The 27,514-nt window shown below is 53.1% G+C and overlaps 1 long non-coding RNA gene across 1 annotated transcript; it reads left to right on the top strand.

Moving 5' to 3' along the window:
• The first annotated feature begins 17,869 nt into the window (after positions 1 to 17,869).
• On the top strand, positions 17,870 to 22,662 carry LOC139043218 (uncharacterized). Its single transcript, XR_011500274.1, has 3 exons — positions 17,870 to 18,004; positions 19,907 to 20,307; positions 22,175 to 22,662. It is a non-coding gene; the product is annotated as an uncharacterized lncRNA (long non-coding RNA).
• Positions 22,663 to 27,514: the final 4,852 nt, after the last annotated feature.

Raw genomic sequence — 27,514 nt, 5'->3', positions numbered from 1 at the left:
ACACTGAGAAATCCACCCTCTGAAACGGACGAAGATGGGCAACAGAGGCTAGCTCAGGTGGCAATCTTTAAGCAAAAAAAATAAAATAAAAAAATACAATGGCGAGGAGACCCGGTCAAAAAGCAACCCTGAAAAAGGTAAACTCTGAAACTGAGGAAGCAGGGCAACAGTGCCTAGCTCAGGTGACAATCTTTAAGCAAAAGAAACACACAAGGGCGTGGGGAGCTGGCGAAAAGGCAACACTGAGAAATCCATCCTCTGAAACGGACGAAGATGGGCAAGAGAGGCTAGCTCAGGTGGCAATCTTTAAGCAAAAAAAATAAAATAAAAAAATACAATGGCGAGGAGACCCGGTCAAAAAGCAACCCTGAAAAAGGTACCCTCTGAAACTGAGGAAGCAGGGCAACAGTGCCTAGCTCAGGTGACAATCTTTAAGCAAAAGAAACACACAAGGGCGTGGGGAGCTGGCAAAAAGGCAACACTGAGAAATCCACCCTCTGAGACGGACGAAGATGGGCAACAGAGGCTAGCTCAGGTGGCAATCTTTAAGCAAAAAAAATAAAATAAAAAAATACAATGGCGAGGAGACCCGGTCAAAAATCAACCCTGAAAAAGGTACCCTCTGAAACTGAGGAAGCAGGGCAACAGTGCCTAGCTCAGGTGACAATCTTTAAGCAAAAGAAACACACAAGGGCGTGGCGAGCTGGCGAAAAGGTAACACTGAGAAATCCACCCTCTGAAACGGACGAAGATGGGCAACAGAGGCTAGCTCAGGTGGCAATCTTTAAGCAAAAAAATAAAATAAAAAAATACAATGGCGAGGAGACCCGGTCAAAAAGCAACCCTGAAAAAGGTACCCTCTGAAACTGAGGAAGCACGGCAACAGTGCCTAGCTCAGGTGACAATCTTTAAGCAAAAGAAACACACAAGGGCGTGGGGAGCTGGCGAAAAGGTAACACTGAGAAATCCACCCTCTGAAACGGACGAAGATGGGCAACAGAGGCTATCTCAGATGGCAATCGTTAAGCAAAAGAAACACACAAGGGTGTGGAGACCTGGGGAAAAAGCAACACGGAGAAATCCACCCTCTGAAACTGACGAAGATGGGCAACAGAGGCTAGCTCAGGTGGCAATCCTTAAGCAAAAACAAAACCCAAAGGCGTGGAGACCTGGGGAAAAAGCAACCCTGAAATATCTACCCTCTGAAACTGAGGAAGATGAGCAAGAGAGGCTGGCTTCAGGTGGCAAACGTTAAGCAAAAGAAACACACAAGGGCGTGGAGACCTGGGGAGAAAGCAACACGGAGAAATCCACCCTCTGAAACTGACGAAGATGGGCAACAGAGGCTAGCTCAGGTGGCAATCGTTAAGCAAAAACAAAGCACAAAGGCGTGGAGCCCTGGGGACAAAGCATCCCTGAAATATCTACCCTCTGAAACTGAGGAACATGGGCAACAGAGGCTAGCTCAGGTGGCAATCGTTAAGCAAAAACAAAGCACAAAGGCGTGGAGACCTGGGGAAAAAGCAACCCTGAAATATCTACCATCTGAAACTGAGGAAGATGGGCAAGAGAGGCTGGCTTCAGGTGACAATCTTTAAGCAAAAGAAACACACAAGGGCGTGGGGAGCTGGCGAAAAGGCAACACTGAGAAATCCACCCTCTGAAACGGACGAAGATGGGCAACAGAGGCTAGCTCAGGTGGCAATCGTTAAGCAAAAGAAACACACAAGGGCGTGGAGGCCTGGGGAAAAAGCAACACGGAGAAATCCACCCTCTGAAACTGAGGAACATGGGCAAAAGAAGCTAGCTCAGGTTGCAACCTTTAAGCAGAAAAAAAACACAAGGGCGTGCAGACCTGGCAAAAAAGCAAAAGTGAGAAATCTACCCTCTGAAACCGACGAAGATGGACAACAGAGGCTAGCTCAGGTGGCAATTTTAAAGGAAAAATAAAAGGAAGTACGTGGAGACCTGGGGAAAAAGCAACACGGAGAAATCTACCCTCTAGAACTGAGAAAGAAGCGCAACAGAGGCTAGCTCAGGTGGCAATCTTTAAGCAAAAAAAAAAAATAAAAAAATACAATGGCGAGGAGACCCGGTCAAAAAGCAACCCTGAAAAAGGTACCCTCTGAAACTGAGGAAGCAGGGCAACAGTGCCTAGCTCAGGTGACAATCTTTAAGCAAAAGAAACACCAAAGGGCGTGGGGAGCTGGCGAAAAGGCAACACTGAGAAATCCACCCTCTGAAACGGACGAAGATGGGCTACAGAGGCTAGCTCAGGTGGCAATCTTTAAGCAAAAAAAATAAAATAAAAAAATACAATGGCGAGGAGACCCGGTCAAAAAGCAACCCTGAAAAAGGTAAACTCTGAAACTGAGGAAGCAGGGCAACAGTGCCTAGCTCAGGTGACAATCTTTAAGCAAAAGAAACACACAAGGGCGTGGGGAGCTGGCGAAAAGGCAACACTGAGAAATCCATCCTCTGAAACGGACGAAGATGGGCAACAGAGGCTAGCTCAGGTGGCAATCTTTAAGCAAAAAAAATAAAATAAAAAAATACAATGGCGAGGAGACCCGGTCAAAAAGCAACCCTGAAAAAGGTACCCTCTGAAACTGAGGAAGCAGGGCAACAGTGCCTAGCTCAGGTGACAATCTTTAAGCAAAAGAAACACACAAGGGCGTGGGGAGCTGGCAAAAAGGCAACACTGAGAAATCCACCCTCTGAGACGGACGAAGATGGGCAACAGAGGCTAGCTCAGGTGGCAATCTTTAAGCAAAAAAAATAAAATAAAAAAATACAATGGCGAGGAGACCCGGTCAAAAATCAACCCTGAAAAAGGTACCCTCTGAAACTGAGGAAGCAGGGCAACAGTGCCTAGCTCAGGTGACAATCTTTAAGCAAAAGAAACACACAAGGGCGTGGCGAGCTGGCGAAAAGGTAACACTGAGAAATCCACCCTCTGAAACGGACGAAGATGGGCAACAGAGGCTAGCTCAGGTGGCAATCTTTAAGCAAAAAAATAAAATAAAAAAAATACAATGGCGAGGAGACCCGGTCAAAAAGCAACCCTGAAAAAGGTACCCTCTGAAACTGAGGAAGCACGGCAACAGTGCCTAGCTCAGGTGACAATCTTTAAGCAAAAGAAACACACAAGGGCGTGGGGAGCTGGCGAAAAGGTAACACTGAGAAATCCACCCTCTGAAACGGACGAAGATGGGCAACAGAGGCTATCTCAGATGGCAATCGTTTAGCAAAAGAAACACACAAGGGTGTGGAGACCTGGGGAAAAAGCAACACGGAGAAATCCACCCTCTGAAACTGACGAAGATGGGCAACAGAGGCTAGCTCAGGTGGCAATCCTTAAGCAAAAACAAAACCCAAAGGCGTGGAGACCTGGGGAAAAAGCAACCCTGAAATATCTACCCTCTGAAACTGAGGAAGATGAGCAAGAGAGGCTGGCTTCAGGTGGCAAACGTTAAGCAAAAGAAACACACAAGGGCGTGGAGACCTGGGGAAAAAGCAACACTGAGAAATCCACCCTCTGAAACGGACGAAGATGGGCAACAGAGGCTAGCTCAGGTGGCAATCGTTAAGCAAAAACAAAGCACAAAGGCGTGGAGCCCTGGGGACAAAGCATCCCTGAAATATCTACCCTCTGAAACTGAGGAACATGGGCAACAGAGGCTAGCTCAGGTGGCAATCGTTAAGCAAAAACAAAGCACAAAGGCGTGGAGACCTGGGGAAAAAGCAACCCTGAAATATCTACCATCTGAAACTGAGGAAGATGGGCAAGAGAGGCTGGCTTCAGGTGACAATCTTTAAGCAAAAGAAACACACAAGGGCGTGGGGAGCTGGCGAAAAGGCAACACTGAGAAATCCACCCTCTGAAACGGACGAAGATGGGCAACAGAGGCTAGCTCAGGTGGCAATCGTTAAGCAAAAGAAACACACAAGGGCGTGGAGGCCTGGGGAAAAAGCAACACGGAGAAATCCACCCTCTGAAACTGAGGAACATGGGCAAAAGAAGCTAGCTCAGGTTGCAACCTTTAAGCAGAAAAAAAACACAAGGGCGTGCAGACCTGGCAAAAAAGCAACAGTGAGAAATCTACCCTCTGAAACCGACGAAGATGGACAACAGAGGCTAGCTCAGGTGGCAATTTTTAAGGAAAAATAAAAGGAAGTGCGTGGAGACCTGGGGAAAAAGCAACACGGAGAAATCTACCCTCTAGAACTGAGAAAGAAGCGCAACAGAGGCTAGCTCAGGTGGCAATCTTTAAGCAAAAAAAATAAAATAAAAAAATACAATGGCGAGGAGACCCGGTCAAAAAGCAACCCTGAAAAAGGTACCCTCTGAAACTGAGGAAGCAGGGCAACAGTGCCTAGCTCAGGTGACAATCTTTAAGCAAAAGAAACACACAAGGGCGTGGGGAGCTGGCGAAAAGGCAACACTGAGAAATCCACCCTATGAAACGGACGAAGATGGGCAACAGAGGCTAGCTCAGGTGGCAATCTTTAAGCAAAAAAAAATAAGATAAAAAAATACAATGGCGAGCAGACCCGGTCAAAAAGCAACCCTGAAAAAGGTACCCTCTGAAACTGAGGAAGCAGGGCAACAGTGCCTAGCTCAGGTGACAATCTTTAAGCAAAAGAAACACACAAGGGCGTGGGGAGCTGGCGAAAAGGCAACACTGAGAAATCCACCCTCTGAAACGGACGAAGATGGGCAACAGAGGCTAGCTCAGGTGGCAATCTTTAAGCAAAAAAAATAAAATAAAAAAATACAATGGCGAGGAGACCCGGTCAAAAAGCAACCCTGAAAAAGGTACCCTCTGAAACTGAGGAAGCAGGGCAACAGTGCCTAGCTCAGGTGACAATCTTTAAGCAAAAGAAACACACAAGGGCGTGGGGAGCTGGCGAAAAGGTAACACTGAGAAATCCACCCTCTGAAACGGACGAAGATGGGCAACAGAGGCTATCTCAGATGGCAATCCTTAAGCAAAAGAAACACACAAGGGTGTGGAGAAATGGGGAAAAAGCAACACGGAGAAATCCACCCTCTGAAACTGACGAAGATGGGCAACAGAGGCTAGCTCAGGTGGCAATCGTTAAGCAAAAACAAAACCAAAAGGCGTGGAGACCTGGTGAAAAAGCAACCCTGAAATATCTACCCTCTGAAACTGAGGAAGATGGGCAAGAGAGGCTGGCTTCAGGTGGCAAACTTTAATCAAAAGAAACACACAAGGGCGTGGAGACCTGAGGAAAAAGCAGCACTGAGAAATCGACCCTCTGAAACGGACGAAGATGGGCAACAGAGGCTAGCTCAGGTGGCAATCGTTAAGCAAAAACAAAACCCAAAGGCGTGGAGACCTGGGGAAAAAGCAACCCTGAAATATCTACCCTCTGAAACTGAGGAAGATTGGCAAGAGAGGCTGGCTTCAGGTGGCAATCTTTAAGCAAAGGAAACACACAAGGGCGTGGGGAGCTGGGGAAAAGGCAACACTGAGAAATCCACCCTCTGAAACGGACGAAGATGGGCAACAGAGGCTAGCTCAGGTGGCAATCTTTAAGCAAAAGAAACACGCAAGGGCGTGGAGACCTGGGGAAAAAGCAACACGGAGAAATCCACCCTCTGAAACTGAGGAAGATGGGCAAGAGAGGCTACCTCAGGTGGCAATCCTTAAGCAAAAACAAAGCACAAAGGCGTGGAGCCCTGGGGACAAAGCAACCCTGAAATATCTACCCTCTGAAACTGAGGAACATGGGCAAGAGAGGCTAGCTCAGGTGGCAATCGTTAAGCAAAAACAAAACCCAAAGGCGTGGAGACCTGGGGAAAAAGCAACCCTGAAATATCTACCCTCTGAAACTGAGGAAGATGGGCAAGAGAGGCTGGCTTCAGGTGGCAAACGTTAAGCAAAAGAAACACACAAGGGCGTGGAGACCTGGGGAAACAGCAACACGGAGATATCGACCCTCTGAAACTCAGGAAGATGGGCAAGAGAGACTAGCTCAGGTGGCAATCGTTAAGCAAAAACAAAACCCAAAGGCGTGGAGACCTGGGGAAAAAGCAACCCTGAAATATCTACCCTCTGAAACTGAGGAAGATGGGCAAGAGAGGCTGGCTTCAGGTGGCAATCTTTAAGCAAAAGAAACACACAAGGGCGTGGGGAGCTGGGGAAAAGGCAACACTGAGAAATCCACCCTCTGACACGGACGAAGAGGGGCAACAGAGGCTAGCTCAGGTGGCAATCGTTAAGCAAAAGAAACACACAAGGGCGTGGAGGCCTGGGGAAAAAGCAACACGGAGAAATCCACCCTCTGAAACTGAGGAACATGGGCAAAATAAGCTAGCTCAGGTTGCAACCTTTAAGCAGAAAAAAAACACAAGGGCGTGCAGACCTGGCAAAAAAGCAACAGTGAGAAATCTACCCTCTGAAAACGATGAAGATGGACAACAGAGGCTAGCTCAGGTGGCAATTTTTAAGGAAAAATAAAAGGAAGTGCGTGGAGACCTGGGGAAAAAGCAACACGGAGAAATCTACCCTCTAGAACTGAGAAAGAAGCGCAACAGAGGCTAGCTCAGGTGGCAATCTTTAAGCAAAAAAAAAAAATAAAAAAATACAATGGCGAGGAGACCCGGTCAAAAAGCAACCCTGAAAAAGGTACCCTCTGAAACTGAGGAAGCAGGGCAACAGTGCCTAGCTCAGGTGACAATCTTTAAGCAAAAGAAACACCCAAGGGCGTGGGGAGCTGGCGAAAAGGCAACACTGAGAAATCCACCCTCTGAAACAGACGAAGATGGGCAACAGAGGCTAGCTCAGGTGGCAATCTTTAAGCAAAAAAAATAAAATAAAAAAATACAATGGCGAGGAGACCCGGTCAAAAAGCAACCCTGAAAAAGGTAAACTCTGAAACTGAGGAAGCAGGGCAACAGTGCCTAGCTCAGGTGACAATCTTTAAGCAAAAGAAACACACAAGGGCGTGGGGAGCTGGCGAAAAGGCAACACTGAGACATCCACCCTCTGAAACGGACGAAGATGGGCAACAGAGGCTAGCTCAGGTGGCAATCTTTAAGCAAAAAAAATAAAATAAAAAAATACAATGGCGAGGAGACCCGGTCAAAAAGCAACCCTGAAAAAGGTACCCTCTGAAACTGAGGAAGCAGGGCAACAGTGCCTAGCTCAGGTGACAATCTTTAAGCAAAAGAAACACACAAGGGCGTGGCGAACTGGCGAAAAGGTAACACTGAGAAATCCACCCTCTGAAACGGACGAAGATGGGCAACAGAGGCTATCTCAGATGGCAATCGTTAAGCAAAAGAAACACACAAGGGTGTGGAGACCTGGGGAAAAAGCAACACGGAGAAATACACCCTCTGAAACTGACGAAGATGGGCAACAGAGGCTAGCTCAGGTGGCAATCCTTAAGCAAAAACAAAACCCAAAGGCGTGGAGACCTGGGGAAAAAGCAACCCTGAAATATCTACCCTCTGAAACTGAGGAAGATGAGCAAGAGAGGCTGGCTTCAGGTGGCAAACGTTAAGCAAAAGAAACACACAAGGGCGTGGAGACCTGGGGAAAAAGCAACACGGAGAAATCCACCCTCTGAAACTGACGAAGATGGGCAACAGAGGCTAGCTCAGGTGGCAATCGTTAAGCAAAAACAAAGCACAAAGGCGTGGAGCCCTGGGGACAAAGCATCCCTGAAATATCTACCCTCTGAAACTGAGGAACATGGGCAACAGAGGCTAGCTCAGGTGGCAATCGTTAAGCAAAAACAAAGCACAAAGGCGTGGAGACCTGGGGAAAAAGCAACCCTGAAATATCTACCATCTGAAACTGAGGAAGATGGGCAAGAGAGGCTGGCTTCAGGTGACAATCTTTAAGCAAAAGAAACACACAAGGGCGTGGGGAGCTGGCGAAAAGGCAACACTGAGAAATCCACCCTCTGAAACGGACGAAGATGGGCAACAGAGGCTAGCTCAGGTGGCAATCGTTAAGCAAAAGAAACACACAAGGGCGTGGAGGCCTGGGGAAAAAGCAACACGGAGAAATCCACCCTCTGAAACTGAGGAACATGGGCAAAAGAAGCTAGCTCAGGTTGCAACCTTTAAGCAGAAAAAAAACACAAGGGCGTGCAGACCTGGCAAAAAAGCAACAGTGAGAAATCTACCCTCTGAAACCGACGAAGATGGACAACAGAGGCTAGCTCAGGTGGCAATTTTTAAGGAAAAATAAAAGGAAGTGCGTGGAGACCTGGGGAAAAAGCAACACGGAGAAATCTACCCTCTAGAACTGAGAAAGAAGCGCAACAGAGGCTAGCTCAGGTGGCAATCTTTAAGCAAAAAAAATAAAATAAAAAAATACAATGGCGAGGAGACCCGGTCAAAAAGCAACCCTGAAAAAGGTACCCTCTGAAACTGAGGAAGCAGGGCAACAGTGCCTAGCTCAGGTGACAATCTTTAAGCAAAAGAAACACACAAGGGCGTGGGGAGCTGGCGAAAAGGCAACACTGAGAAATCCACCCTATGAAACGGACGAAGATGGGCAACAGAGGCTAGCTCAGGTGGCAATCTTTAAGCAAAAAAAAATAAGATAAAAAAATACAATGGCGAGCAGACCCGGTCAAAAAGCAACCCTGAAAAAGGTACCCTCTGAAACTGAGGAAGCAGGGCAACAGTGCCTAGCTCAGGTGACAATCTTTAAGCAAAAGAAACACACAAGGGCGTGGGGAGCTGGCGAAAAGGCAACACTGAGAAATCCACCCTCTGAAACGGACGAAGATGGGCAACAGAGGCTAGCTCAGGTGGCAATCTTTAAGCAAAAAAAATAAAATAAAAAAATACAATGGCGAGGAGACCCGGTCAAAAAGCAACCCTGAAAAAGGTACCCTCTGAAACTGAGGAAGCAGGGCAACAGTGCCTAGCTCAGGTGACAATCTTTAAGCAAAAGAAACACACAAGGGCGTGGGGAGCTGGCGAAAAGGTAACACTGAGAAATCCACCCTCTGAAACGGACGAAGATGGGCAACAGAGGCTATCTCAGATGGCAATCCTTAAGCAAAAGAAACACACAAGGGTGTGGAGAAATGGGGAAAAAGCAACACGGAGAAATCCACCCTCTGAAACTGACGAAGATGGGCAACAGAGGCTAGCTCAGGTGGCAATCGTTAAGCAAAAACAAAACCAAAAGGCGTGGAGACCTGGTGAAAAAGCAACCCTGAAATATCTACCCTCTGAAACTGAGGAAGATGGGCAAGAGAGGCTGGCTTCAGGTGGCAAACTTTAATCAAAAGAAACACACAAGGGCGTGGAGACCTGAGGAAAAAGCAGCACTGAGAAATCGACCCTCTGAAACGGACGAAGATGGGCAACAGAGGCTAGCTCAGGTGGCAATCGTTAAGCAAAAACAAAACCCAAAGGCGTGGAGACCTGGGGACAAAGCAACCCTGAAATATCTACCCTCTGAAACTGAGGAAGATTGGCAAGAGAGGCTGGCTTCAGGTGGCAATCTTTAAGCAAAGGAAACACACAAGGGCGTGGGGAGCTGGGGAAAAGGCAACACTGAGAAATCCACCCTCTGAAACGGACGAAGATGGGCAACAGAGGCTAGCTCAGGTGGCAATCTTTAAGCAAAAGAAACACGCAAGGGCGTGGAGACCTGGGGAAAAAGCAACACGGAGAAATCCACCCTCTGAAACTGAGGAAGATGGGCAAGAGAGGCTACCTCAGGTGGCAATCCTTAAGCAAAAACAAAGCACAAAGGCGTGGAGCCCTGGGGACAAAGCAACCCTGAAATATCTACCCTCTGAAACTGAGGAACATGGGCAAGAGAGGCTAGCTCAGGTGGCAATCGTTAAGCAAAAACAAAACCCAAAGGCGTGGAGACCTGGGGAAAAAGCAACCCTGAAATATCTACCCTCTGAAACTGAGGAAGATGGGCAAGAGAGGCTGGCTTCAGGTGGCAATCTTTAAGCAAAAGAAACACACAAGGGCGTGGGGAGCTGGGGAAAAGGCAACACTGAGAAATCCACCCTCTGACACGGACGAAGAGGGGCAACAGAGGCTAGCTCAGGTGGCAATCGTTAAGCAAAAGAAACACACAAGGGCGTGGAGGCCTGGGGAAAAAGCAACACGGAGAAATCCACCCTCTGAAACTGAGGAACATGGGCAAAATAAGCTAGCTCAGGTTGCAACCTTTAAGCAGAAAAAAAACACAAGGGCGTGCAGACCTGGCAAAAAAGCAACAGTGAGAAATCTACCCTCTGAAAACGATGAAGATGGACAACAGAGGCTAGCTCAGGTGGCAATTTTTAAGGAAAAATAAAAGGAAGTGCGTGGAGACCTGGGGAAAAAGCAACACGGAGAAATCTACCCTCTAGAACTGAGAAAGAAGCGCAACAGAGGCTAGCTCAGGTGGCAATCTTTAAGCAAAAAAAAAAAATAAAAAAATACAATGGCGAGGAGACCCGGTCAAAAAGCAACCCTGAAAAAGGTACCCTCTGAAACTGAGGAAGCAGGGCAACAGTGCCTAGCTCAGGTGACAATCTTTAAGCAAAAGAAACACCCAAGGGCGTGGGGAGCTGGCGAAAAGGCAACACTGAGAAATCCACCCTCTGAAACAGACGAAGATGGGCAACAGAGGCTAGCTCAGGTGGCAATCTTTAAGCAAAAAAAATAAAATAAAAAAATACAATGGCGAGGAGACCCGGTCAAAAAGCAACCCTGAAAAAGGTAAACTCTGAAACTGAGGAAGCAGGGCAACAGTGCCTAGCTCAGGTGACAATCTTTAAGCAAAAGAAACACACAAGGGCGTGGGGAGCTGGCGAAAAGGCAACACTGAGACATCCACCCTCTGAAACGGACGAAGATGGGCAACAGAGGCTAGCTCAGGTGGCAATCTTTAAGCAAAAAAAATAAAATAAAAAAATACAATGGCGAGGAGACCCGGTCAAAAAGCAACCCTGAAAAAGGTACCCTCTGAAACTGAGGAAGCAGGGCAACAGTGCCTAGCTCAGGTGACAATCTTTAAGCAAAAGAAACACACAAGGGCGTGGGGAGCTGGCAAAAAGGCAACACTGAGAAATCCACCCTCTGAAACGGACGAAGATGGGCAACCGAGGCTAGCTCAGGTGGCAATCTTTAAGCAAAAAAAATAAAATAAAAAAATACAATGGCGAGGAGACCCGGTCAAAAATCAACCCTGAAAAAGGTACCCTCTGAAACTGAGGAAGCAGGGCAACAGTGCCTAGCTCAGGTGACAATCTTTAAGCAAAAGAAACACACAAGGGCGTGGCGAACTGGCGAAAAGGTAACACTGAGAAATCCACCCTCTGAAACGGACGAAGATGGGCAACAGAGGCTATCTCAGATGGCAATCGTTAAGCAAAAGAAACACACAAGGGTGTGGAGACCTGGGGAAAAAGCAACACGGAGAAATCCACCCTCTGAAACTGACGAAGATGGGCAACAGAGGCTAGCTCAGGTGGCAATCCTTAAGCAAAAACAAAACCCAAAGGCGTGGAGACCTGGGGAAAAAGCAACCCTGAAATATCTACCCTCTGAAACTGAGGAAGATGAGCAAGAGAGGCTGGCTTCAGGTGGCAAACGTTAAGCAAAAGAAACACACAAGGGCGTGGAGACCTGGGGAAAAAGCAACACGGAGAAATCCACCCTCTGAAACTGACGAAGATGGGCAACAGAGGCTAGCTCAGGTGGCAATCGTTAAGCAAAAACAAAGCACAAAGGCGTGGAGCCCTGGGGACAAAGCATCCCTGAAATATCTACCCTCTGAAACTGAGGAACATGGGCAACAGAGGCTAGCTCAGGTGGCAATCGTTAAGCAAAAACAAAGCACAAAGGCGTGGAGACCTGGGGAAAAAGCAACCCTGAAATATCTACCATCTGAAACTGAGGAAGATGGGCAAGAGAGGCTGGCTTCAGGTGACAATCTTTAAGCAAAAGAAACACACAAGGGCGTGGGGAGCTGGCGAAAAGGCAACACTGAGAAATCCACCCTCTGAAACGGACGAAGATGGGCAACAGAGGCTAGCTCAGGTGGCAATCGTTAAGCAAAAGAAACACACAAGGGCGTGGAGGCCTGGGGAAAAAGCAACACGGAGAAATCCACCCTCTGAAACTGAGGAACATGGGCAAAAGAAGCTAGCTCAGGTTGCAACCTTTAAGCAGAAAAAAAACACAAGGGCGTGCAGACCTGGCAAAAAAGCAACAGTGAGAAATCTACCCTCTGAAACCGACGAAGATGGACAACAGAGGCTAGCTCAGGTGGCAATTTTTAAGGAAAAATAAAAGGAAGTGCGTGGAGACCTGGGGAAAAAGCAACACGGAGAAATCTACCCTCTAGAACTGAGAAAGAAGCGCAACAGAGGCTAGCTCAGGTGGCAATCTTTAAGCAAAAAAAATAAAATAAAAAAATACAATGGCGAGGAGACCCGGTCAAAAAGCAACCCTGAAAAAGGTACCCTCTGAAACTGAGGAAGCAGGGCAACTGTGCCTAGCTCAGGTGACAATCTTTAAGCAAAAGAAACACACAAGGGCGTGGGGAGCTGGCGAAAAGGCAACACTGAGAAATCCACCCTATGAAACGGACGAAGATGGGCAACAGAGGCTAGCTCAGGTGGCAATCTTTAAGCAAAAAAAAATAAGATAAAAAAATACAATGGCGAGCAGACCCGGTCAAAAAGCAACCCTGAAAAAGGTACCCTCTGAAACTGAGGAAGCAGGGCAACAGTGCCTAGCTCAGGTGACAATCTTTAAGCAAAAGAAACACACAAGGGCGTGGGGAGCTGGCGAAAAGGCAACACTGAGAAATCCACCCTCTGAAACGGACGAAGATGGGCAACAGAGGCTAGCTCAGGTGGCAATCTTTAAGCAAAAAAAATAAAATAAAAAAATACAATGGCGAGGAGACCCGGTCAAAAAGCAACCCTGAAAAAGGTACCCTCTGAAACTGAGGAAGCAGGGCAACAGTGCCTAGCTCAGGTGACAATCTTTAAGCAAAAGAAACACACAAGGGCGTGGGGAGCTGGCGAAAAGGCAACACTGAGACATCCACCCTCTGAAACGGACGAAGATGGGCAACAGAGGCTAGCTCAGGTGGCAATCTTTAAGCAAAAAAAATAAAATAAAAAAATACAATGGCGAGGAGACCCGGTCAAAAAGCAACCCTGAAAAAGGTACCCTCTGAAACTGAGGAAGCAGGGCAACAGTGCCTAGCTCAGGTGACAATCTTTAAGCAAAAGAAACACACAAGGGCGTGGGGAGCTGGCGAAAAGGCAACACTGAGACATCCACCCTCTGAAACGGACGAAGATGGGCAACAGAGGCTAGCTCAGGTGGCAATCTTTAAGCAAAAAAAATAAAATAAAAAAATACAATGGCGAGGAGACCCGGTCAAAAAGCAACCCTGAAAAAGGTAAACTCTGAAACTGAGGAAGCAGGGCAACAGTGCCTAGCTCAGGTGACAATCTTTAAGCAAAAGAAACACACAAGGGCGTGGGGAGCTGGCGAAAAGGCAACACTGAGACATCCACCCTCTGAAACGGACGAAGATGGGCAACAGAGGCTAGCTCAGGTGGCAATCTTTAAGCAAAAAAAATAAAATAAAAAAATACAATGGCGAGGAGACCCGGTCAAAAAGCAACCCTGAAAAAGGTACCCTCTGAAACTGAGGAAGCAGGGCAACAGTGCCTAGCTCAGGTGACAATCTTTAAGCAAAAGAAACACACAAGGGCGTGGGGAGCTGGCAAAAAGGCAACACTGAGAAATCCACCCTCTGAAACGGACGAAGATGGGCAACCGAGGCTAGCTCAGGTGGCAATCTTTAAGCAAAAAAAATAAAATAAAAAAATACAATGGCGAGGAGACCCGGTCAAAAAGCAACCCTGAAAAAGGTACCCTCTGAAACTGAGGAAGCAGGGCAACAGTGCCTAGCTCAGGTGACAATCTTTAAGCAAAAGAAACACACAAGGGCGTGGCGAACTGGCGAAAAGGTAACACTGAGAAATCCACCCTCTGAAACGGACGAAGATGGGCAACAGAGGCTATCTCAGATGGCAATCGTTAAGCAAAAGAAACACACAAGGGTGTGGAGACCTGGGGAAAAAGCAACACGGAGAAATCCACCCTCTGAAACTGACGAAGATGGGCAACAGAGGCTAGCTCAGGTGGCAATCCTTAAGCAAAAACAAAACCCAAAGGCGTGGAGACCTGGGGAAAAAGCAACCCTGAAATATCTACCCTCTGAAACTGAGGAAGATGAGCAAGAGAGGCTGGCTTCAGGTGGCAAACGTTAAGCAAAAGAAACACACAAGGGCGTGGAGACCTGGGGAAAAAGCAACACGGAGAAATCCACCCTCTGAAACTGACGAAGATGGGCAACAGAGGCTAGCTCAGGTGGCAATCGTTAAGCAAAAACAAAGCACAAAGGCGTGGAGCCCTGGGGACAAAGCATCCCTGAAATATCTACCCTCTGAAACTGAGGAACATGGGCAACAGAGGCTAGCTCAGGTGGCAATCGTTAAGCAAAAACAAAGCACAAAGGCGTGGAGACCTGGGGAAAAAGCAACCCTGAAATATCTACCATCTGAAACTGAGGAAGATGGGCAAGAGAGGCTGGCTTCAGGTGGCAATCTTTAAGCAAAAGAAACACACAAGGGCGTGGGGAGCTGGCGAAAAGGCAACACTGAGAAATCCACCCTCTGAAACGGACGAAGATGGGCAACAGAGGCTAGCTCAGGTGGCAATCGTTAAGCAAAAGAAACACACAAGGGCGTGGAGGCCTGGGGAAAAAGCAACACGGAGAAATCCACCCTCTGAAACTGAGGGACATGGGCAAAAGAAGCTAGCTCAGGTTGCAACCTTTAAGCAGAAAAAAAACACAAGGGCGTGCAGACCTGGCAAAAAAGCAACAGTGAGAAATCTACCCTCTGAAACCGACGAAGATGGACCACAGAGGCTAGCTCAGGTGGCAATTTTTAAGGAAAAATAAAAGGAAGTGCGTGGAGACCTGGGGAAAAAGCAACACGGAGAAATCTACCCTCTAGAACTGAGAAAGAAGCGCAACAGAGGCTAGCTCAGGTGGCAATCTTTAAGCAAAAAAAATAAAATAAAAAAATACAATGGCGAGGAGACCCGGTCAAAAAGCAACCCTGAAAAAGGTACCCTCTGAAACTGAGGAAGCAGGGCAACAGTGCCTAGCTCAGGTGACAATCTTTAAGCAAAAGAAACACACAAGGGCGTGGGGAGCTGGCGAAAAGGCAACACTGAGAAATCCACCCTCTGAAACGGACGAAGATGGGCAACAGAGGCTAGCTCAGGTGGCAATCTTTAAGCCAAAGAAACACACAAGGGTGTGGAGACCTGGGGAAAAAGCAACACGGAGAAATCCACCCTCTGAAACTGAGGAACATGGGCAAAAGAAGCTAGCTCAGGTTGCAGCCTTCAAGCAGAAAAAAAAAAGACGCAAGGGCGTGGAGAGCTGGCGAAAAAGCAACACTGAGAAATCTACCCTCTGAAACCGAAGAAGATGGGCAACAGAGGCTAGCTCAGGTGGCAATCTTTAAGCAAAAAAAAAAAAAATAAAAAAATACAATGGCGAGGAGACCCGGTCAAAAAGCAACCCTGAAAAAGGTACCCTCTGAAACTGAGGAAGCAGCGCAACAGTGCCTAGCTCAGGTGACAATCTTTAAGTAAAAAAAAAAAACAAAAAACAAAAAACAAAAAACAAAACCCACAATGGAGTGGAGACCCGGGGGAAATCAACACTGAAAAATACAAAAAGAATGGAAGACCAATAGACAGAGCAGGCACTTTCACCTGGGGTGGAGGAGGTACGCATGGATGACCGATAAGCGCATGAAAAGATGTGAGCTGTTCCCTGGAAAAGCAAGTGAGAAAATTAGAGGGAGACATTGTGGGGACACATGGGTGAGACTGCCTTCTTCCAAATACCGGAACAGGATCAAACTGCTAGTCAGGTCGCGGAGAAGCCAAGTCAGTCACTCACGCCTCACTGGTGGTGAAGGGAAACGGTATGGCCTCTGTGAAAAAGGGCGTGGCGGGTTCCAAAACTGACACGCCGCGGAAACAACCACCGAAAGTGGCAACCTACATAAGCCTTTGGTGTATCTTGCCTCCTAAGAGCGTCTGTATGTAGCTGGAGCCTTGGGTCGTTAAGGCTTCCACAGTGATCTGTGGTGGGTGGGTGGGGGGGGGGGCCTTGGGCCTTGGGGGTCTCCGCTGGACCTCCAGGAAGTCAGCTTTTGTGGAGTCCCGTGAGTCCTTCCAGGGAGGGAGGCATCCAACCCGAGGGTGGTCTGGAGGGCACCACTCCCACCACTCCCGGGGGCTGGGGCGGGGGGCGGGGTGGGGGCTGCGGCCACGTTCCTGTTCATTCACACAGAATCCGGGGCATGAATGTTCTTAGCAGCTCTGTTCCACACAGCCCCACACTGGAAACCACACAGACGTCCTGCGAGTCCCATCCCTTGCTCATGTCGCCGGGGCTCCGGAGGAGGGCCACTCTGTAAAAGCGGCCGCCAGATGGCGCCCAACGACCGGCGCGGAGGGGTCAGCGGGAGGGAACCGGGTCACCAGCCAGCGAGAGTGCACAGCCTGAGCCCACCGCCGGGTCAGGTCTCTCTCTGTCTCTGTCTCTGTCTCTGTCTCTCTCTGTCTCTGTCTCTGTCTCTGTCTCTCTCTGTCTCTCTCTCTTTCTCTCTGGGCCCGCTTGGGGCGGGCGGGAGGTCACCACGTGAGGCCCCAGGGTGTCCACCTCGGAGCTCCCAGGCAGCACAGGGCAACCCTGGGTGCAGAAGGAGGTGTTGGAAAATCGGCGGGGAGGGGGGTGGGGTGGGTGGGCTTGCCAGGAAGGGGACAGACTCCCCACGTGACTTCTGGGCCGGGCCGGGCGCGGGGCTGCCGGCTGGCTGACGCGGACAGGTGGAAAAGTCCCCGGAGATGCCACGGGGCAGGCCGGGGCTGCCGGCCCCCGCTTCCCGGAGCGGCCCGAGCACTTCCCGGGCTCCCGGGAGGACTTAGAAAATCACGGCGGGGTGGGGGGTGGGGGTCGCTGTCAAACCGAAACCATGCACGTCATCAGAGAAGGACCGTGACGACGGAGGAATTGTCCGCAGTCTGTCAGGAATTGTGTGCAGCCTGTCACTTCCGGCCCAGAGGGTCTCTCTAAGGCAGACGGACAGACAGAGCCCACAAGTCGTAGAGGAAAGGACCGAGCCGCTTGGCCGCGGAAAAGTTTACAACACAAAACAGGTCTCCCTCCGCACGGGGCCACAGCAAAGCCCAAAGACGACACACGGGGGGGAGCATGGGTGCAGATGCACGTGTGGTGATAAGAATATGGATTTCAGCAGGGCTTCCCGTCCTCATCAACAAGCAGAAGCACCCAAATGGTGGGGGTTGGGGGGCAGAGACCTCACAGCCATTCCCTCCACAAATCGAGTTCCCCGGGACATCCTCACAGCGCCGTGCTGTGAGTGTGTGTGGGTGTTTAAAATGGAGTAAATGTGGACGTGGAACTGCTCCGTGAAACCAAAATAACAACAGTCGTAGATCTTCTTTGGTCATTTAGAAAATTCTTTTTTTTTTTTCCCCCCAGCGGTGCACGTATTTCCCTTCCAAAAAAGAAGAACGGGAAAGGAGATGTTAAAGGCAAGCAGAGAGAGGAAAACTGTTGCAAAACAAAAGCTGAGCTCCCGTCCGAGGGAGGCCTCCTCCATTGGAGGCCTAGGAAATCATTCTGACAAAATGGAGGATCTCTGTCTTTGGTGTCGATTCCCTCAGAGGTCAAGAGAAACCTTTTCCAATGTCTTTATCAGGAGGAGACTAGAAGTTAGAGAAAAGTATCCTTTCGGGAGTGAGAAAAACAAATTCTGATTTTGCATCAGCTTCCCTCCGATCTTGAAACTCATTGACTTGATTCCATTCTGTCGACGGAAATAATCCGGAACCAATCTATCCGTGAAAATCGGGGTGCGTTTATTCTGAGCTAAAATGTGAGGACTGTGGCCCGGGGCCTTTCTTCCCGAAGGAAGAGAGGGTGCCCGGGAAGTGGGGTGTACAGAGTGCTTCTAGACCCCCAGAGAGGACGTTTCACATAGGATCGAAAGGTCCCTTGGATGATAGTCGCGAGACTGCTCTGTCGGCACAGCGATCGACAGACACTGCTGGGTGGCAGGTCTGTTGTCTGGGCCTGGGTGGTCACAGGGGAGCCGGATGGTCAAAGGTGAGCGCAACCATCCGCTCCTAGCCTAAGGAAAGATGCCTCTCCTTAAGGAAAGGCCCGAGCACGGGGAAGCTGCTCCTTTCCCTTAAGGGCATTGGTTCTTGCCGTAGGAAATGTGTAAAGCGGATCTAGGATGCGATGCGTGCTCGACGGCCACGTCAGGCCCTTTTCGAAAAACACTGTCAGGCCGAATTAGGCCGACACCCAATGGCTTCCTCATAGACTCCCATAGATCCTATCGCTCGCCATTTCTATCTGTCCACTCGTTCCAATTTTAGGCCACTTGACCACGAACAGGCCTTTTTCTCAGATTATTTTCCCCATGAAACTTTGATCACCTTTTCACAGACAAAACGATCTTTACTTTTTAGGCCCTCTTGCCTGAAGGCAGCCATCTCACTTTCCTTGAACACAAAGATGTTTCCCATATTCACTTTTAGTGGCTTTTTGTTTTGTTTTGTTTTGTTTTGTTTTGAGGACGATGAGCCCTGAGCTAACTGCTGCCAATCCTCCTCTTTTTGCCGAGGAAGGCTGGCCCTGAGCTAACCTCCGTGCCCATCTTCCTCTATTTCATATGTGGGACGCCTACCACCACGTGGCTCGCCCAGCGGTGCCACGTCCACCCCCGGGATCCGAACTGGCAAACCCCGGGCCGGCGAAGCGGAACAGGCACACTTAACCAGCGCGCCACCGGGCCGGCCTAGTGGCTTTCATCGCATTTGTTAAGTAGATTTTTTAACCCTCACGAACCTTAATTTTGGTGAAAACTAAGAAGCCAGCAATTAGGAACTGTCCTTCCCATGAGCATTCCGTCGCTTGGCCAATTTCTAAACACTTGGCCACTTTTAGAAACATGGGATTTCATAGGTTTATCTTTTCCTTCGCTTTATTTGATTTCATCTCACTTTAGTTTTTGGGTGAGGAAGATCGGCCCTCACAGAGCTAACGCCTGTTGCCAATCTTCCGTTTCTGTTTTTTTTTCCCCCCTCCCGATTTTTCTCCCCCAATCCCCCCCATGACATAGTTGTCTATCTTAGTTGAGGGCCCTTCCAGTTGTGGCATGTGGGACGCCGCCTCCACACGGCCCGACGAGCGGTGCCGTGTCCGTGCCGTGCCCGGGATCTGAACCGGCAAAACCCTGGGCCGCCAAAGGGGAGCTTGTGAACTTAACCACTCGGCCACGGGGCCGCCCCCGTCCGTGGACTTTTTTATCACCTGATTTCACCTCGCAAAACTTCAAAGCTTCAAGTTATCAGAGAGGTTTGGGAAGTTGTTTTTATTTATTTAATTAATTTATTTTTCGAGGAAGACGAGCCCCGAGCTGACACCTGCTGCCAATTCTCCTCTTTTTGCCCCGGGAGAGTGGTCCCGAGCTAACATCCGTGCCCATCCCCCTCCCCTTGATAGGCGGGACGCTGACCACAGCGTGGCTCGCCAAGCGGCGCCACGTCCGCACCCCGGATCCGAACCTGCGAACCCCTGGCTGACAAAACGGAACGTGCGAACTTAACCGCTGTGCCGCCGGGCTGGCCCTTCGGGAAGTTATTTTCAGGACACGGGCCATAAACTAGAATCACCGCTACAGGTTTATCGGAGCGACATCAGCGTTCGTGGTGGATTGAGTCGTCCCCTCTGTCTCTCCCCTCCAGGGCACAACCAAAGGGACGTCTATCGACCCACCCACCAAGGATTCCCCCCCCTCCCCCCGCACGGCACAGCAGGATGCCTGAGAGATCCACGCAGCCCTACAGCGGCAAGTCACATTCGCACAGTCAAAATTCAATGGCAGAGACAAAACGTTAAGGTCAGTGAGAGGGAAGAGAATAACCGGCCCAGGAGCAACGGTGTGAAGAACACGGAGAAGACGGGTCCTAGACGCCGGGGTCCCCGGAGCAGCGATTTCATCAGAGGCCCGCAAACGTCCACGATCTCCACACCACGTTTATGGCCGACTGCGTGCGTGGGTCCTTTGGAATCGACCAGGCTACCGTCCGGGCCACTTTGGGACATCGTGTCCAGCTGCCCCGAGCGGTGGAGCTGTCGTTCAAGTGTAAGATGGGGCCCGTCCGGGGAGAGAATGGGGACGGGGAAAGGGAGGCCGCGGGAAGTCACAGAGTCTGAGGTGTTCGGGGGAGACTGACTCTTCTGAAGTGGAGGTGGTAGAAGGAGAGCAGCAGGATTTTTGGATTTTTGTTCCCTCTGTTAGGTATCTGGGTCCGGAGGAGAGTGGGGCGGGGGGGGGGGCGGGTGGTGGTGGTGGTGGTGGGTGTGAGGCTGAGGCGGGGCTGGTGTTTCCTTTCCGAGTCAGGTGGAAGAGCTCCTCCAGTGGAGGTTTTTAGACAAGGGGTCTGGTCTGGCAGGATGGGAGGTTGCGGGTTGAGCCACAGGGGAATCTGTCGTAGCTCAGACTCGGGCCTTTGAAGAAATAGACAGAGAGAGGAGTTTTGCTCTGTCTGTCACCGCAGCCGGCACCTCAGGAGCAACAACAGGAGGCTTCCCGAATGAGTGAAGGGGCAGGAGCCAGCGTGCCCCGTGCCTCTCTCAGCCCTGCGCCGGCAGGGAAGGAAGCAGGCAGGCAGGCCTCAGGGCTACTCCCGTCCTACTGCCCGGTGGTCCCTGTCCCGGCCCCGCCCCCACTCTCCCCCTGACCCTCACCGCTCCCCAGCCCTCTTCTCAGCCAGAGAGGCGATGGGGGGGGGGCGGTGCGGTCCCAGAACAAGTTTCCTCTCATCCGCCATCATCTTGCCACCCTGACGACTTGGCCTGAGATCCGGCCTAGGCTGTACCCTGAGATCCGGCCTAGGCTGTACCCGTGTGTGGTTTTCCTGTGGACAAGGGGGCCGGTTCACCATTTCGGAAGAAACCCCTAGCCTTCCACTGCCGAGTCGCCAGCCTGGGAGGGGGGAGGGGGGAGGGGGGAGGGGAGGTCAGGCCCATTCATTCCGATGGGCCTGGCGTCAGGGCTTCATTCAAGTGCAGGAAGCTCTCTCCCATGGCCTCGGGCTTTTTTCCATTGAACGGCTTTCTTCAATTCCCCCACCCTTAGGCCGCAGTCCACCAAGGGCCGGGAGGCAGGGAGGGAAGATGTTGGGGCAGGGTGGCTGTCTGAGAAACTCGCCTCATCTGGGGCAGAAAGAGTGCCCCCCTCCTTTCTCTAACCCTACTAGACTGCTTGAGGATCACGGACGGTTTGGCTCATCGATGAGCCCTGCGTTATGGGCCCGGCAAGCAAACTCCTAACGGGCAACCCGCCGCTCTAGGCGTGTGTGGGTTTTTTGATCTTTCACCTTCAAGTTCGCACGACATCGGTCCGTGTCCCCCGCCCCGGCTTCCCATGGGAAATCCTCCGTCTCTTTCCACAGACTCACTGGCGACTTCACACAGTGCCTGCCTCCTCCTCCTTAGGAAGGAAGGAAGGAAGGAAGGAAGGAAGGAAGGAAGGAAGGAAGGAAGGAAGGAAGGGAGGGGCTGACCCCGTGGCCGAGCGGTTGAGTTTGCACGCTCCGCTTCAGCGGCCCGGGGCTTGGAAGGTTCGGATCCTGGGCTCGGACACGGCACCGCTCATCAAACCACGCTGAGGTGGCGTCCCACACGGCAGAACCAGAGGGACCCTCAAAGAGAATATAGAACTAGGTACTGGGGTGCTCTGGGGAGAAGAAGAAGAAGGAGGAGGAATAAAAAGAAAAGAAAAGATTGGCAATGAGCTCGGGTGCCAGTCTTTAAAAAAAAAAAAAAAAAAGAGGAAGAAAGATGGACAAACAGGAACGAATCCCACTGACGGCACCTCCAAATGGTGGGGGGCAGGGGGGTGGGGGGGGTGGGGAGTGGCATCATCGGGCCAAGGGTGACTCTAAGCGTGATCCCGCGGTTGTGTTATTTGACATTTTATCGAATCGATTTATTATTTTATTTTTGAGGAAGATGAGCCCTGAGCGAACATCTGCCACCAATCCTCCTCTGTCGGCCGAGGAAGACTGGCCCTGAGCTGACATCCGTGCCCATCCCCCTCTACTTTCCAGGTGGGACGCCTGCCACAGCGTGGCTCGCCAAGCGGTGCCGGGTCCTGCGCCCGGGATCCGGACCGGCGAACCCGGGGCCGGCGGAGCAGAACGTGCGAACTTCACCGCCGCGCCACCGGGCCGGCCCCCGGAGTTGTTTTGAAAATCCAGTAAGGGGCTGGCCCCGTGGCCGAGTGGTTAAGTTCGCGCGCTCCGCTGCAGGCAGCCCAGTGTTTCATCGGTTCGTTCGGATCCCGGGCGCGGACACGGCACTGCTCATCAAACCACGCTGAGGCGGCGTCCCACATACCACCGCTAGAAGGACCCACCGCGAAGAACACACAACTACGTACCGGGGGGCTTTGGGGAGAAAAAGGAAAGACAAAAAATAAAATCTTCCAAACTCCAATAAAACTTTGAGTGAAGACGACGAGGAGGATGCGAAACGTATCTCACGCCTCCGAGCCGAGCCGTCCGTTTAGGTTTAGGAAGGGGGACGAGGACCCTTTGTAAGCGACATCCCTTTTTAAGCACCATTCTAAACCACAGAACAGAACTCCCTCTCCTCGACCCGGAGCGAGGAGGTTCCTGGGTGTGTCAGAGAGGGTCACGTCCTCTGCAGCACGAACGAACCGCCAGGGTTCGGCCACGGGAAAGAATTTCTTCCTCTCCAGGGGGACTAAAAGTCACCGACGGCAGCGGGCGTAGGTGCTATCCTTCCCGTCCAGGAAAGGCAGGGAGAACTTCAGCCGTGAAGAGAAGGAGGTCTTCCTCACTCCCCGTTTTGGGAGGGCCCCTTTGGCAGGGGAGTTTTGTCTCCTGATTTCAAGTCAGGAAGAAAAGGGAGAGAGAGAGAGAGAGAGAGTGTGTGTCCTTCTCGTGCCAGGTCGGTCTGAGGGGGACCTCCTCTGGTTTCCTCCCTTCCCAGGGAACGCCGTTCGCTCCTTCTTCTAGAAAAAGCTCCCAAAGCACCACCGCCCAGGATGGTCGACCTACGCCCATCGTCCCTCCTTTCCCAATCATTTCTACCGCGACAGAGGGACAGAGGCCCCTGCCCCATCCCCATCCCCACCCCCACCCCCATCGCCTGCCTCCTTGATGGCCAAAGGAGCTGCCTCTGAGAATGGAACGGGGCTTGGAAACCTTCTAGAGGGGTGACTCTCACCTGCCTGCCTGCTGGGAAAAGCACCACGCTGTCCATCGGACTGCTCTTTTGGGCAAACGTAGGCGTGCCACATAGCGATCGACAGCTATGGCGGGGGGGGGGGGGCGGGGTGGCGTGGTGGTGCCCAGGATCCACGACACGTGACGGCTGCGGAGCACGACAGCCCTAAGACCTTGAGGGAGACGGGGTGGCGCGTGAATCCTTTCGGAACGAGAACGACAGGAAACGCTGACGGGGACGTGTTCTCCTCTCGAGAACACACCAACGCCTCGCACGGTGTCTGACCCGGGGTGCCTCTGACTTTTGTCATCAGAGACGATCCTCTCGACCGCCCCTCACGCTTTGGGGAAAAGGGGAGAGGGACTCGGTAGCACGGGAAAAGCCATCCATCCGCCCTTCCTTTCCGTCTTCACGGCTCCTTCTCGTGGAAAACGAGGAAGCCGTCCAGAGGAACGGAACACTGACCCGGGCCAAAGCGTGGCCCAGCCTGAGCCTCCAAAACCTTCTGCTAAGTGAGAGGTGCCAGACATCCAAGGCGACCTACGTTGCGATTCCACACAGAGGAGAGAGCTAGAACGGTCCAACCCTAGAGGGCGACAGCAGATGGCGGCGGCGGCGGCGGCGGCGGCGGCAGCGGTGGTGGTGATCGTGGTGGGGCAGATCCGGGAGTGGGGCCGTTTTTTCTTTCGGGGGGAGGGGATGGAAACGGAAACCTTCTGGAAATAGATAGCCATGACGGATGCGCCACCTTGGGGAGAGAGACTCCCGAAGGCCACTGGCTTGTGCCCCGTGGAAAGGATGGATTCGGTGGGATGGGAATTCTACCTCCGTGTAGAGCGTGTGGTAAACCACGAGGTAGGTGGGTGGGTGGCCTCCCTGCCTCGCCTCCACCTAGACGTCCACACACAGAGACCGACGAGGGAGGGAGGGAGGGAGGGAGGGAGGGAGGGAGGGAGGGAGAGAGACAAGACTGACAGAGGCCGAGGCCGAGGCCGAGGCAGTGAGCGAGTAAGTGATCGACCCTGGCCATAGGGATTCCTCAGAGGGCGTCTCTTGGCTCCCCAAACGAAGAATGTGTGTGGAGATCGAGAAAGATCACCGACCTAGGAGAACCAGCAAGACTTCCTCACCCGCCAGAGAGCCGCTGGGCCCCTGCCGTCCCTGCCACCGCCACCCCTACCCCTCGCCTTTGGCAGCGACGCCAACGAAAGGCAGGCAGACGAGTGGGAGAGTCGTGTGGTGGTGTCCCCCAAGGAAGGTGGGTCCATGCCGACGAGCGGTCGTCGGCGTGTGGAAAAGCCAGAGGCGGGCTGACTAGAAGGAGGGCGTCCTGGAGGAAGGGGCCAGGGTGTGAGGGAGAGAGGCCTGTTCCTCTTCCCCTGTCGGTCCCAAGTCAGGGGCCCAAAGGAGGAAAGCTGTCCGTACCTTTCCGACTCGGACGGTTCGGGCGGAACCGACCGATCCCCGCGGCGGCGCAGTCGGGGCTTTCTGGACCAGAACCCCTCTCTCTGTCGCCTTTCGACCACACGCACGCTTTAGAGGCCAAGGGAAAATGGATCGGGTCTCTCTGTCTCTCTCCCTAGAAAACAAGGGGCCGGGGGCCGAGCCCGTGGACGAACGGTCAAGTAGCGCCCCCCACCCCGGCCCCCGGCTTCGACGGCCCAGGTTTTCACCGGTTCGGATCCTGGGCGCAGCCCCAGACCCAGCATCGCCCTTCAAGCCACGCCGAGGCGGCGTCCCACATAGCAGAAACGCGAAAGACCTACCACTGGAACCTACAACTATGGACGGGACGGGACGGGACGGGGCGGGGCGGGGCGGGGCGGGGCGGGGGTGGGGGGGGCGGCTTTGGGGAGCAGGAAGAAAGAAAAAATAAAAGAAACACAAGGACGGTCATCGCGATAGTTCTTTCCACTTCCATCCATATGTTAACAGGACCCAAGTTTCCCGACCTCCATTTGGATGTATGTTAACTAAATGGAGAAGCTATTCAAAGGACTCCTCTAAAGAAGTCCACGTTCTTCTTTCTAAATGATAATGAAAATCATTGTCACCACCGCTCTTCCGACCCTCCATGTCCAGACGGCCTCCCGCCCCTCCCCTAACCCTAACTCCCGCCCCGCCCCGCGCCGACCCCCGACCCCGGCATTCTCCACGCCCACCTTTCCCTCTCCACTCCTACCCCCCCCCGTCCCCCGCCGCCCGGGACACCGCACCCCGCGCCCCCCCCCCCCCCAATCCAGGCCGGGCCACCTGGTCGACCTCCTCGAACACTATATAAGAGGATGCCGGGCAGCAGGTGGCGCCCGACAAGCGGCCTCCTCACCGGCCGGACGGATCAGCCTCGCGGGGGCGGGCGATGGGGAGGCGTTCGTCCAGGTCAGGTCAGGTCGGGGGAGGGAGGATGCCGCGCCGGCCGGCCTGGTGCGTGGCCTGGTCCCGATCCACCCCGCGTCTCGTTTCTCGGGCCGGGACGAGTACAGGCGGGGAGGCCGACTCGGTCACGGAAAGCGGCCTTGGGGAGGTTTTGGCGAACGTCCCTGTCCCGGGGCCGTCTGCCGACTAGGGGACGGAGTCCTCCTCCATGCTCCTTCTCGCCCCCAGTCGGGCGGGTTGTGGGTCGCGCGGTCGACTTGGCCATTTCCCCGGAGGCATCCTGCCTGCCGGGGCTCCCTCCCTCGGGCCGGTGCGAGCGGTCCTCGGGCGGCCCGGGAATTTGGGCCGCAGCGAACGAACGAACGAAGCCCGTCCCTCCTGCGTCGGCACCGATGAGACACAGCCCTGGTGGATGGAGCCGCTTTCCTCGGGTTTCCTTTTGCTTTCGGCCGCTGCTGCCACCAAACCTCCCTAAACGATAGGAATGAAAACGGGAACCGTTGGCATAATAAAAGCGTTTTGGTTGGCGTGTTTCTTGGCTTTTGGGGACTCGAGAGGTATGATGGATGATCTCCGATTGACGTTGGGAAGGTCTATTTCATCCCAGTCGCACGAACCCCGAAAACGTGGCGGCTGGACGAGGGAGGGAGGGAGGGAGGGAGGGAGGGAGGGAGGGAGGGAGGGAGGGAGGGAGGCCAACCACGGGATTTCCGCACGACCAGCTGATGGACACGAGCGCCCCGTGAGCCGGGCGGAGGGCAGCCGCCCGGGTCTCGCAGCTACGTGCCCGCGGAACCCTCGGGACTGCGAGAAGCCGGAGCGACCCGCAGCCATGTGGCGCTCGGCGCGGACATCTGGTCGACCCGCGCGCCACGGGACCCGGGGCCCGAGTCCGGGCCGGGCCGCCGGTCGACCCGGCAGGGCGGCTGCCCCGGGGGCCTCGCGGCTGCTCGTCCGCAGCCTCCAGGGAGCCCTCGGGGCTCCGAGAAGGCCGAGCGCCCCGCGGCCCCACGGCCCCGCGGCGCTCGGTGCGGACATCTGGTCGACCCGCCCCCCCCCCCCCCCCCCCGAGACACGGGGGTCGGGTCGCCGGTCGACCCGGCAGGGCGGCGGCCACGGCGGCCTCGCCGCTGCTCGTCCGCCGGGTCGCCGGAGCCCTCGAGCCTCCGAGAAGGCCGAGCGCCCTGCGGTCCCGCGGCGCTCGGCGCGGACATCTGGTCGACCCGCGCGCCGCCGGACCCCGTGGCTACGAGTCCGCGGGGCCTTCGGAGCCGACAGAGGGCCGGGAGCGCACCCAGAGCACCCAGAGCACCCAGAGCCCCGGGACCCGGCCCCGAGCGCCGCGGACATCTGGTCGACCCGCGCGCCCCGGTCCAGGGACCAAGTCCGAGCCGGACAGCTGGTCGACCAGGCAGGGCGGCGGCCCCGGCGGCCTCGCGGCTGCTCGTCCGCGGCCTCCGCGTAGCCCTCGGGGCTCCGAGAGGAGCGTGCGCCCCGCGCGGACATCTGGTCGACCCGCGCCGCCGCCGGAACCCGGGCCCGGGCCCGGGCCCCGGCCGCCGGTCGACCCGGCAGGGCGTCGGCCACCGGGGAGCCGCACCCGCGAGTCCGCGGGGTCTCTGGAGCCGACGGAGGCCGGGGAGCCCACCCAGGCCGCCGAGAGCCCCGCGTCCCCGCGGCGCTCGGCGCGGACATCTGGTCGACCCGCGCGCCGCCGG

Source organism: Equus asinus, unplaced genomic scaffold, assembly GCF_041296235.1.
Source record: "Equus asinus isolate D_3611 breed Donkey unplaced genomic scaffold, EquAss-T2T_v2 contig_194, whole genome shotgun sequence".
In the NCBI taxonomy this organism is placed as follows: Eukaryota; Metazoa; Chordata; class Mammalia; order Perissodactyla; family Equidae; genus Equus; species Equus asinus.
This window is presented reverse-complemented; position numbering and strand designations above follow the sequence as displayed.